Source organism: Glossina fuscipes, unplaced genomic scaffold (assembly GCF_014805625.2).
Source record: "Glossina fuscipes isolate IAEA_lab_2018 unplaced genomic scaffold, Yale_Gfus_2 2, whole genome shotgun sequence".
Lineage (NCBI taxonomy): Eukaryota > Metazoa > Arthropoda > Insecta > Diptera > Glossinidae > Glossina > Glossina fuscipes.
In genome coordinates, this window is record NW_023998416.1 from 2443528 (window position 1) to 2456787 (window position 13260).

General features: G+C 33.1%; 1 protein-coding gene across 1 annotated transcript in view; it reads right to left on the minus strand.

Annotated features, from left to right (window-relative positions):
* The window catches only part of LOC119633206, a 41815-nt gene extending 28827 nt beyond the window's left edge, over positions 1 to 12988 (minus strand). The window contains exons 1-2 of the mRNA XM_038026616.1: positions 12665 to 12988; positions 491 to 525 (exon numbers count right to left, since the gene is read on the minus strand). The gene's annotated coding sequence lies outside the window, so the exon portion shown is untranslated. The remainder of the gene's footprint in view (positions 1 to 490; positions 526 to 12664) is intronic.
* Between the last annotated feature and the right edge of the window lie 272 nt (positions 12989 to 13260).

Genomic DNA, 13260 nt, shown 5'->3' on the forward strand with positions numbered 1-13260 from the left:
CAAGAAGAAGAATATACTGTGACGCATACACGTTGTTGTGTTTTATGAATAATCATAAAAGTGATATATAAATGCATGTTATTAACATAAATTTCTTTTGTATTTTTAAAGCAAACGTTCTTTTTTGTTGTTGTTTGGTTTTCATTCTTCCTTCATACGGCAGAAGATGATTCCCATGCATGTTCCATATCAGCATTGCATGTTGAATGCCTGCCTGTCTCTCTATTGTGTATCTGTCTTTTGTTGAGGTGTTTTCGGTTACAATATTTTTTTTTTTTTTTTTTGTATATTAAATGTTGAATGCGCTTAAATTTCTCATGATTTTATAATATTTTGGGAATTTAATGAAAACCAACCATATTTAATGACTAAATTTTGTAATTTTACTCTATTAAAACTAATGTATGTGAGATTTAATTTTGCTAAGGTTACACAATAATTATAAATAACAACGATATTTATATGTAATAAAAAAATACAATTTACTTACCGTTTTCAAAAGCAAGTAAAAAAGACATTTAAAATCTGTGGAGAAAAAAATATTACAAATATTTTAAAAAATATATACAGCAAGAAATATAAAAATAAAAAAAAAAAATTTAAAAAACAATGAAAAAGAATAACAAGCCTTAAAATGTCAACCCATAAAAGATAAGGTTAATAATACAAAGATCAACTTGAAGACCGGTTATAAGAAATTGCAAAATGTCTAGGTTAAGAAACAACAACGTGTTGCGCAATCGGATTAAGTAAGAAATGTGAAGAGGTGTGCAACTCTTCAGTAAGAAACTTTAGAGCTAGCTTTTGGAACCAAAAAGTTCAAATGTGATATAAAAGAATCAGTTTGTAGGTAAAGAGCGGTTGGTCTGTGCGCTTAATAAAAAAAATTTATTTTTACGACGAAAACAGACGACAAGCTGAGAAACTGATAGAGAAGCATTGGTTCGCTAAGAGGAACCACAAGTTCTTCAAAGGGTACCTAGAGATACCATTTCAAAATTTATTTTTGGAAAGCACTAATACATGACGTTGGAGCCATTCTTGCGGGAAATGTTTAACAGTAAAAGTATCTGGCGCCCAGAGCATGAAAAAGGAAAAAATGTAATTCACACATCTGCATCTAGAGAAACGCTAAGGATTTTTTAGAAAGCGTTGATTTTTGAGTGATTGAAAAAAATTCACTTTTCGTCTAAAGAATAGGTAACCCTTACACGCTAGGCCAATTGTGCTACAAAAATATACTAAGCTTGTGCGAAATACATAAGAGGACTTGGGATAGACCTACCGTTTATAATATTCATCGATTCAGAAAACGATTCTAAGCATGTCTGTCCGCCTGTCCATATTGCTACAATTTTTGACCTAGTTTTTAATAAAATGTGGCCCATCGACGATAGACCACTGTAGTGTTTCTACTGGTAGTTGTTTTATAGGCGTTTAACAGTTTAACTTCCCCCCTACTGGGAAATCAATTCCTTTTTGTCTATTCAATATTTATTCTTAACTATTTTAGAGATTACTTCAGCCGACAAGGAAAGGTTTATTTACTGAAAATTTTCCGGTTTACAATTTTTTTTCACATAAGTGGTTTAAGAAAAGCCTCTTTCGTAGTCGCGATACAGAATGACTTTCTGCGTAACGATGTGATGAAAACTTTATTGTCTTCTCTGAGTGAATTCATGTCTTTAGCATAACATTACGTGAAATTTTTTTAGAAATTTTAAATCGTCGATGTGAACAAAACGATATTACAAAGGCCATAATTTTTGATTTATCTATTTCTTAAAAAAAAAAAAATTCAATCTTTTTTTCTACTCCTCCTCCTGTTACTTTCCTTAATTGTATATCTTTGTTGCAAAGAAGAGATAAAAAAAAAAAAAAAAAAATGCGATCTTTATATAGTTTTATTCCAAAACCATGCTGGTAATTTAAGCTCTGCTTTCCTATAGTCGGTAAGTTTAACTCAGTCAGCCATCGGCGGGTGCCATAACACCGTAATAACAAGGTTGTAAAATATGCTCAATATGTACACCCATTATAGTTGCATGCGCAAGTATTTGCTGCCATGACTTAGTTTGCAATTTTTTATTTTGCTTTTTCATTTTCAATTTTTTCCCATTTTCTTTTTCTATCTTGCCATTTCATTTTAAACACTTTTCTTCGCTGGTCAACGGTTAAGCATGCAAACCACTTTTTCGCCTAGATAGACTTGACCTAATTGCGTGATAAAACTCAAAATTGAATTTAAAACAAAGAAACATTAATTATCGTTAATTAATTATACGGTTTAAATTTAACAAATATTTCAAGAAAATTAAAAAGAGAAAAAAAAGAAAATGCTCTTTCGCAGCCCACTACTACAAATACTTTATAAGTCTTCTTTCGAGTTGAACAGATTCACTGTATTACTGCACAACTAAAATTTTTACTACGCTTGTATAAAGTGCTTTTATTTAGAAGCCCAAGGTTTACAACACCTAACCAGCAACAGATGAGTGGCAAAACACATGCACACCGTAACACAATTGTAATTTAAATTTGCATTGCAAGTTGATATTGATTTAAACCATTTGCATCGCATTCGACTGGAAGTTTTAATCGATGATGCAGATGATGCCGGTGATGCCGATGATGTCGATAATATCAGGCCTTTAACAATACGCAAATTCGTTTCTCTTAAACATCATCTCATCTATAGTATGCTGTTGGTTTCAGTTTAATATTTCACAATTTATGTGATTGGAAGTAGTAGAATTGCTATGGTTTCTTTCTTTTTCATGATAATAATATAAGCGATTGGAAATTTTATATCTAATTGACTTTTAAAGAGATTTTTATTTTTAATTTGAGATTTTTAAATTATTATGAAAATATTTTCCACTTTATTAGCATTTGAGCATAATATCAATAAAATTCTCGTACATAATATTGTTATTTGGTCGGCAGCTCTTAATTAAGCTCATTTATCAATAAAAATATTTATAGAACATTTTTTAATATTAAACAGATTTTGAAAACTTTGTATTGTGTTGCAAAGAATAACCTGTGTGCGTGAAGAAAAATTTTTATGAATTAAGTTATTAGTGCTTTCAAATTATGTCAGGGATACCAATACTTGCGTAAACAATAATAAACCAAAGGCTAGAAAATAAGAGGCAGGCTGTACAGGCAGCTCGGTAGTCATGTCGATCGCCCGTTGTAGTAACAACACAGTAAAAAAGAAAATTGTAAGGGGATTCTAATAAGAAAATTTAAAAGAAATTTCAACTTCTCTTATGTTTTTAACTGAGATAGAGGCGTATTTTTGTCTGTCCGAAAATATGATAAACATTTGTAATTTTCTCCTTGATAATACGTTTGGAAAAGTTGCACTTGTAGACTACATTATAGTCATTTAATCGGTAGCAAGCTTAGTAATAGTAATAGCATTTTGCAGCAATTGTTTATTCTTTTCCGTAACAATTGCTGCCATTCACGATTAAAAAGGTAATTTGCCGATTACCTTGAATAAGAACTTGCTCCGTCAGTCTTGTTCAGTGCAACTACGATCAAAGATCGTAAAGAGTTTAGCAATTTTCTCTTTCTCCGACTTTGTTTCCCGGACAAATCACAATTTTCTATACACTTCGCTGATATCTTCTTTTCGCACAGTGCAATTTTTCGACGACTTCCAAGTATGCATAAACTCTTGAATCGGCAGACTTTTTTGATGCAGGAATATTCTATCCAAAATCGATTCTTCAAATTAAGAAGATCGCGTGTATTTTGGGACAAGTTTTTCTTATCTATAGCATAACTAAATCACTATATGACACATTACCATGAAATTATCTTGGAATAGTGTCGTTTATTTAAATTTTTCTTTCACTTTGATGTCACCCACTAACGCAACGCATTCCATGTTTGGGTAGTAGTATGTAACACACGCAAGAACCGTCCAATTTTTTTTTGAACGGGGCGATCTTGGGTCATTTTCAGACTCGATCTAAGCTTGTCCGTCGGCATGTCGGATGTGTGTTCAAATGTGGTTTTATTAGGTATCCTGAGAATTATTTTACGAAAATTCCGTTTTATGAAAAAAATTAAGATTAAGATTAAGATTGATTGAGGCAGTATGCGGCTTAATTGCAATCAAGGAATTGTTGAATAATGGGTCCATGCTCTAAGCTCATATTGTCAACGACCTGTTAAGCGACATTTACGATTTCGCTGAATTAACACCACGTACTCACAAAAACATTCCATTGTTTCTTTTTTTGATCGATTACTGATAAGTGTGTGTCAACAATTTCAGTTAAAATCGTAAGTAAGAACAAAGTGAACATTTAAACGACATGTTTCTCGCATATTTTATTGTTATCTTCACGAGGCTTTTACTTCACAATCATTCATTTGACTTGCAACACTTACGGATGTTTCCTATGGTCACTGTTTTAGGTCGCAGAGTAGGGTTTGCGCTATCATCTGGTGGCTGGACGATCACGTCCATTAACCAGAAACAAATATTTGGCTTCGAAAAGAAAATTTTCATTTAACTAATGATTCGTAAGGTGTTTTTAGTCTATGTTATAGCTCTAATAGTTTTTAAGGCTGCTGCGAAAGGAAGCGCTATGAGTTATTACATTACACGCACATCATCACTCTGCCATGAATATAAAAATAAAAAAAGATGGCTTTTTCTGAATCTAAATTCCATGATTGATCGGCGCGTACCTGCAATAGAATTCTTAATAGTCATTTGTAAAAACGTTATCGCAATGCTTGCACGCATTTCGACTAGGAAGTCATAGCCGTCATTCTAAAATCTTGGATTTGTATAATAACCTGAGCAGTTGGTAGAGGGAGTATTTTGTGAAGTATAACAAATGAAATAAAGAATATTTCTCTCTCTTGCTTCCTTCCCACAAGAAACGGAGTGGAAGGGGCGGTCGTTGCTAAACGTTTTACAGCTTTACATTACGAATAACACTTCGATCAATAAATCCCGGAACGTAAATATCATCTTTAACAATGAAGTGAATATTTGGAATCTTCCAACAAAGTGCTTTTAGTGGCCATACATCCTTTAGTTACGGAACAATGGAAAAGTACAAATTGCATGTCTTAATCACTCATGTAAAAAAAATACCATTGACACTCAGCATTGTCTTGGAAAGTATTATGGCAACTCATCCCTGCTGAAGACAACAATTTTCCCGTTGTTTTGTAGATCGTACAGACGATACTGAACGCAGCAGGTGAAGGCACCGATGGAAGTGACTATATATCAGCAACCAGGAAAAAAATCATGAAAACTATTCTTTATAATTGAATGGCAAAGTAGCAAGATGTAGCTGACTGCTCTGGGATTTCAAAAGGCAATAGAACAAGTATTTTGAATGAAATATTCCGAAAGCTATAGCGCGTTTATTTATGATGTCGCACGTCGATAGTTGCAGTTGCATGAATTGATATTGATATTGTTACCCCATCTATCGTGTTCTTCTGACGCCGGCTCAAGCTTTTAAAAATATTAATGGAGCTCTTTACGAAAAAAGGCTTTCGACCAAATAATGATGTCCCTGCGGAACCCATCCCATTGGACTCGATTACTCTTTATGCTGATGAATTAAATCGAATTTTTTCTTATTTGCTCCCGGGAGTTATTGACCAATGTGTAAGGTATCAGGCTTAGCAACTATAATTGTTATAGCAAATGCAACGAACCATAACGTTCACGTATGGTTGACAGTGATTTAAAAGGTTTTTTTTTTTCTTTCGTCTCTTTGCAAGTCGTCATCGTTAATTCCGTTGTTGCTCTTTTACTGTTACGGTTATAACTTTATTCAAAGCAACTGTAAGGTGGTAAACTATAAAAACTTTGAAAATGGTTGAAAAGAGAGTTAACAATGTGTACAATAATTTAAGTAAATGATGGGTAGCATTAAACGAGAAACTCTTCAAACATCATGTGAATCTATAAACTGACTGACTTTGAAAGTCAAAATTCTTCCTCTAACTCAATTAATTAATTTGTTTGTATTGTGTTGAATTGTGGGTTCAACTAACATTTCAATGTAGATTTTCATTATCATGCATACATAAGACGTACCGATAAACACTATACATCACTTCTACAATCGATGCTGCTATGATGCAATTTTGGAGACGGAAGCAGTAAAGTAAAAACGGCGACTTAATCCATGTTCAAAATGGAAGCATCGCGATTCCCTATCGTTATTAATCTTCTCTTGTCGACAACCTCTAAAGGAAGAAATAAATAAAAAAGTTTTTACATACATCACTCTACACTGTTTCATTGTTTTAAATCAATGGATCTGATTTAACAAATATTCTGATTCCAATTCAAAGTTTCGTAATCAGATTTCAAATTCTCGTTTAGCAGCTCTTCACATGTTTCATCTTTTGTAGTCTCGTTTATTTAGATTATGCTCAACTTTCTTTGTTTTCAAATCCTTAGTCTATTTCTCTTCTCGGCAATTAAACAAAAGTATAGAGGTGGATAAAACGAAATATAAAAAGCTCTGCTTAACCTTATTTAGCATTATTGTAACCTAGAGAAATAGGCACCGCAGACCACTGAAAATGCATATTTGTGGTCAGTGTAAAATTCAGTCTGTCGACTAACAATAAAACGTACGACTCTTTCTCGACTCTTTTCAAACCAAAAAAAATGCACAAAAAATGGAAAAATAACAATTTTTAACCTATAGCAAGAATTCGTATTTTAGTTCCAGTTTATTTGTTTTTTATTTTAATCACATATGTAACAATCATTTTCACAGAGAAGTTATGATAGAAAGTTTTCTTTGCATTTCGACTATTTCCGCTTGTAAATCAGAGAACTCTTACATTAAATTTGTTATGCAAATAGGATAATAGTACCCATTCCAAACCCTTAGGGATCATAGTAGTCAAGTACAAATCCTTGGTTACAGACATACATATATGTATACATATGTATGCAACAGAAGCACACATACATCATCAAGATTGCCATGATTTTCAGGCATAATGCTGGCGTTGAACGCAAAATTCTAAATTAAAACAAATAGAGCTTAAAAAAACAGAGAGGAAGCAAACCTAACATAATCTCCACAAAAACAAAAGCAAACATTTATACAAAAATAAACATAAATGGAAAAATCGTGTTATTTCGCATGAAAGTGTTAAACTCATGAATAATTTGTTAAAATTCATGCGAGATTATTTTCATAACACTCAAAAAAAAAAAAAAAAAAATATTTTCAGTTTTCAAATAATAAAGTTTCAGCAAAGCCAGTAAAATTCCTACAATCGGCTTGCTGCGCATTCTACATAGTCATGCCCGTAAGCATTGATCACATGTGGACATACATTTACCCGTTTTTAAATGATTCGATCTAATCTTAATAGGATTCTGCCGTGGGCCAAATACGAAGGCGGAACCAATTTTATTAGGATATGTCAAAAATTGCAATACGTTGGTCGGACCGTTGCCGGTTGTGTAAATATAAAATGGCAAAGAGAAGGCATCATTTTATTGTAAGCATTGGTCATATTGTCTCTAGATGTTTAGCGTCCGCCCTGCACGGTTTAATCAGACGTAGCTCATAGACATATTGCGTAATTAACGAACGATTGGCGGTTGATCTTTGTGTCAAAAAAGTTAAACACGGAAAGCGTTATATCCTCAGCTTTTTCGGATGGACGGTGCTTGATATAATAAAATGCGGTTTATAAATCAATTCACATGGTGTACAAGAGTGGAGATCCGCCATTCGCACAACGGACAGACGAATTGTTATGCTTAGCGGATATTCTGAAATCTGTGAGCAAAGATCTTTGCTGCAAAGGGAAAAAATTTCAACTTTCGAGTTGTAAGAGATGCTGATTAAAACCTAGTAAAAATATTTCCTGACGTCATCAAATCTATCGGACAAGCACTCGCGAATGCTTTACAATTTTTGTACTCAACCTGAAAGGCTCATAGGCTTTTTAATATATTTTGAAATTTTTTGCTACAGTCTTACCTCAGTATATTTCTTTACATTAATAAGAGGCTTAAAGAAATGTTGACTTTTGATTACGTTTAGGATTAGCTGTAGGAATTTGTAGATTATATCTACCTTGATTTGCTGACACTGCTTGACTAAATTGGGGTTTTGCACTTGGTGTTCTTGAGTAATCAACAGTAATCCGTTTGTTCTATTGCTTCCTTTGTTTATCTTTTTCTTTTTTTTTTTGTCTATGTCAGAAAAATCTGTTTTTGATTGTATTTTTTTGTTCTGCTTCGCAATAATAGCTTGGACAGAGTTTGTTAAGGAACAACATTAAGAACCAATAACAAGTAATAACATCAACTAGCTATCAGGATTTACCGAAAAACAAATAAAGATTAAAGCCATACATGTTACAAAATAATCCATAAATCTATGAAATTTTTTTCATAAATCATTTAAAGGAATCACTATTTGCGTGTTCAAGTCAAGTTGCGATAGTTGCGATAAGTCATCCGATTTTCTTACTTTACTTTTTTTTACTTTTGTAATGTTTTTCACTTTATACGCTCGTCGTAATACCTTTTGAACGCCTCTGCTATCACTTGTTGTTGTTAGTAAACACACACGCAAAAATTGTCAGATATTTTGTTTTTGTCTTTTTACCTAGACAACAAGCGTTTGTCACACACGCATTATTCGCTAGAGACTTTGTTGTCAGCGAAACAACACGACAACAAAAAACTTTACAAGATGCTAATTAACAGCGACAACAATGCTGCTGGTGCTGCTGCTGCTGCTGCAATAGCATCGGCGGCAGTAGCAATAGCAATAATGGCGTAAAACATTATAAAAGGATTATTAGTGTTAGTACTTTGTCAACGTATTCTACAGATGAGTTCTTCTTTTAAAAGAGGAGGAGGGGGGCAAAAAAAAAAGAACTCTAGAAAAAATGCATTAACATAATGACGTTCCTCAAAGGTATTAAAAACTGGTATAAATAGAAGAAAAGACAGAAATGTTGTTGTTGCTGTTCCAGTCAAAACACTAGAATTTCATAAATTATTGTTCATAGCTTTTTTCCCGTCAACTTTTTTTTATATCCATTGTTCCTTCAAAGCAACAGACATTGAGGATAGTTGCTTTGTTTTTTTTTTTTTGTTTTGATGCTTTTCAGCAAATTGACAGCTTCGGTACTTATCCTATATGTATTTTTATATTTAAAGTGCTTAGCATATTTTTATAGTATAATAATATTGCGTCATATGACTTCAATCTCTTGGCGGATGATGTGGTTTTGCTTTGACACGTAAAGTGAAAGTGAAAATTATGTCAGCGCAAATCGTGTGACACAGATGAAAATTCCCGTAATATGATAACGAATGCTCGAGTGAAACATTTTTTCGCTCGCGGTTTTCTTCCATTTTGTTTAGTAGGCAGAGAATATTCAGTGAGACAACGGTAAAGTAGAGGCTTGTAGAGATAGTTAGATGCGCGATAACAAACTAATACAAAACTCAGTGTGACGGCGACACTTTTTACTTTAAATTTCGAACAAATTGAGAAATCACTGCTTGTTACAAGTCAAAGGTTTTCAAGAGAAGAAGGACAAAAAAGTACATAAGTTGTTGCTAGAGAAATTTTAATAGTTGCCTTCCTACTCTTCCTAACACATATATAGAGCGCATACTTAAGGTTGCCGCGATATTTTAAGAGAACATTGATCGATACTCGTCGCGTCTGCGAAATTTAATTATAATTTGAACGAAAAAATGCGAAAAACAAAAATATATTTTTGCATTGTAGTCTAATTTTTTTGGCAACTTTTTAATTTCGATTATTATGGCTGTAGTCGGCCGCTCAGGCAATTAAAACGTGAGCTTTCATTTGAAGGACTCATAGAGGATGCGACCCCAAAACAAGTACTTGGATGATCCTAATCTACCAAAATTAATTTTTTGGTGAAAAATCTTTACCTATTTTCTTCATAAAATATTAAAAGCCAGTTTTTATCGCCTTTGTTAACTTGACGTGAAAATCCTTGGATGGGGTGTGAACTAAAAAATTCATGGTTCAAACATTCATATATTTTCATCACAAAATATTCAAAAACTATAAAGATTTACTTTTCGTAAAAATGCTTGTGTGGCAGAAGGTCCACCTGATCCAAGTTTTTGACATCAATTTACTATGCCGAAATACTATTACTTAGTGGTGTTTGTCGGGAAGTTTGCTGTTTTTTTTTTATGTAATACCTCGTTCAAAATATAGCGAATGGTTGTAAAATTTATTCGATCGCATCTATTTGAGTAGGGTTTGCCTTTGGGCTAAAACGCATCACCCTGCGCGAAACAACTCTAAATTGCAGTTAGACTTAAAACTGCATCGCAAGATATCAGACAGAGGAACAGATAGGAGACATAAGAAGAAATGAGATTAAAGCGGCTCAAAAACTGATCCTGAATCAATCGTACCGCCTGCTTAGTATTACATATATCTTAGCAAATTTAACGCCCTATAAGGAGTTGGTGTCGCAGCAACAATTGTCATTGCTATCAAATCGAGTGCTATTGATGCTTAAAAAGGAACAAGTTTTCTAAAATCTTTCCGACGAAAACACGATTCCCTTCTATTCAATAACATTCCATTATAAGAGGAAGAAACGATTTTTTTCTCGTCTACTAATGCAAAAAACTGGCGCGTGTGAATATACTAAACATAGTCTTAACGTAAGCCCAACAATACCGGCTTAGAAGTGCTTCGCGAGATTTGATTTTGCCGAATTTTCACTACGAGTACATGAAGAGATGCAATGAACATAATTCTAGGACGATCATGATGCTGTTCTTGACGTATGGAATGAGAAAATTTGGAATACTTCGTGGATATGTGGCTATGAATGTAAGAAACTTAGGTACACATGCACAGAAATGTACAAGAAGTCTTGTGAACTGTTTCATCTATGTATGTAGTGCATAAACGGCTTAATCAGCCAATTATTAGTTCCTTTAGTGTATAAATTATTAAGGCATTTTTTATACCTGAAGTCTATTACTGTTATCGAAAATGCCTTAACTAGTTTTACGATTAAATCTGCCATCATTTTTGATATAGGACATGAAAACACTCGGAGCACGGTTTGCTTTATAAACGAAGCGATAAAATGTGCAAGTAAATTAAAGCACTTTGATAAGCTACCACCGGCCATGAATGTATGCGTCAATAATTTCAAAGTTTTACGTTTGCTTAAGGAACGCAACCGTATTGAAAAAAAACGGTTATGTGCAGCACAGTACGTACACCCTTTTCAATCACAATTTTAATTGATAGCAAGCATTTATGCATTATTTCCCCAAAATTTTGCGAATTGAAGACATAGTGTGCATAACTAAGGTAAATGGTTCACTTCCAATACTTTCTCAACGAGTAATAATGTTTGTGGCTTCAGCAATACTCGATCCAGGCCATGGCTTTATTTCACAATTATCAAATGTGAATGACGGGTTGGCGAGGAAATGAAAAAACGTTAGGGCGGATGGACGCCATCCGTGTGACCGTATCTCGCCAAATATTCAATCACAATAAGTAGTAGAGAGTAAAGAAAGATGCGGTCCGATTATAAGAAACTTTCTGTACATATGTTCTAAATAGACTTCTGCTACTAAAGCTACAGGTTGAAAATTGAAGGCACCCATATGCAACATTTACAACAATTTCAAAACTAAAAGTACGCAAGCATTCTAAGAAATTTTTATTTACTACTTGTTTACTGGGCCAAGCACCTTAGCTGTTGAATTACGGTAATGTAAATAAAATTATTCGATAAATTTCTTCTTTCTCATGATTCTCAAATTATGCTATAAAATGCAGTAGAAAAACTGCTCTAAGACGCATATTGCAAGCCCATCGCTTATGTCACCTCTGTGTAATCATTGTATCAAACTTCGAAAGAAAGTCTAACTAAAGGCGTATTATGGAGCACAGTTTAAAAGAAATCTTATGTACGACTACACGCATGACAAGCTTCCGAACTTATTATAAATCTCTTATTCGCCTACTGAACGAATGAGGCCGGAAATGGTTTTTTTAATTGCATGGAAATAATCAAAGGGGTCTGAGCTGGCGAATTCAAGTTTTATAATTTCAATATACTAAACCCGAGCAATTGCCACTTTTATCTACATAAACTAATTGGTTTCAAAATTTTTGACATTCTAATGCCATTTATAAGTGTCAATTAGCCAGAGATGATATTGTATAAGAGTGTAAAGACAACGAATGCAAAGAGTGAATTTTGATATCTTCGAAGGCTATTTTATGCATACTTTAATAAGTCCACGGTGTATATTTTTATATCCTATTGTACATATTGCAAACGAAACAACAAAAATGACACGCCCCCGGTCTTCTGAGATAGACCTATCCCATCATCATAACACAAAACTATAAAATTATAATTGAAACCTAAGTAATTTCGATTCAATTATTTGTGCAATAACAACGAGAACGAAACACAACACCAAGATTCTCACGCATTTTAACTGAACTCGCGAAGAACAACGAAAGGAGAAAAAAAAAGTACAAGTGAAGAAGTCTCTGCTGAAGCATTCATTCACACGTTTCCCAAATGGTGTAGCGATCACTTTTGCATACACATAAATGCATACGCAAACATACTTACTTACATTGTGTTAGTATTTTGCATCCATTTATTTATATTTTATTCTTTTAGACAATTATTATATTTATTAGATTACATATTTTAAAATCACGTTCTCTTCTCAACCAATCTCGGTTAGATGTGCGTCTTGTTTAACGTAGAAAATAACAGAAAAAGAAATGTTTTCACTTTCCCTTCTATATGCCTAAGAATTGCTTTTATCTTTTCGCCTTTCGAAGATTTCGGAAGACTGTCTTTATTTACAGAGCTTTTTTTTTTTTTTTTTTTTTTTGTTTAACAACCAAGAAACTATCTCTAAAGATCAGCGCACTTGTTTTTGTTTCCTCTTTCTTTTTTAGTAAATTTTCTTTTAATTTATTTTATATTCATTTAACTTTTCTTAAACATTTTTTTTTTTAATTTTGTTTTTTATTTACTTATTTTTTTTTTTTTTTTTAATTTTAAAACTTTCTTTTTTCTTTTGTGTTTTGTTTTTTTAAGAACATCTCATTGGTTTTTAATTGACAATAACACACACCTTGTCTAAGAAAACAACACATACTTTTCTGCTACGAGTTAACCCACTTCGCCTTTACGGCTAGAAACTCACGAAACTCACTA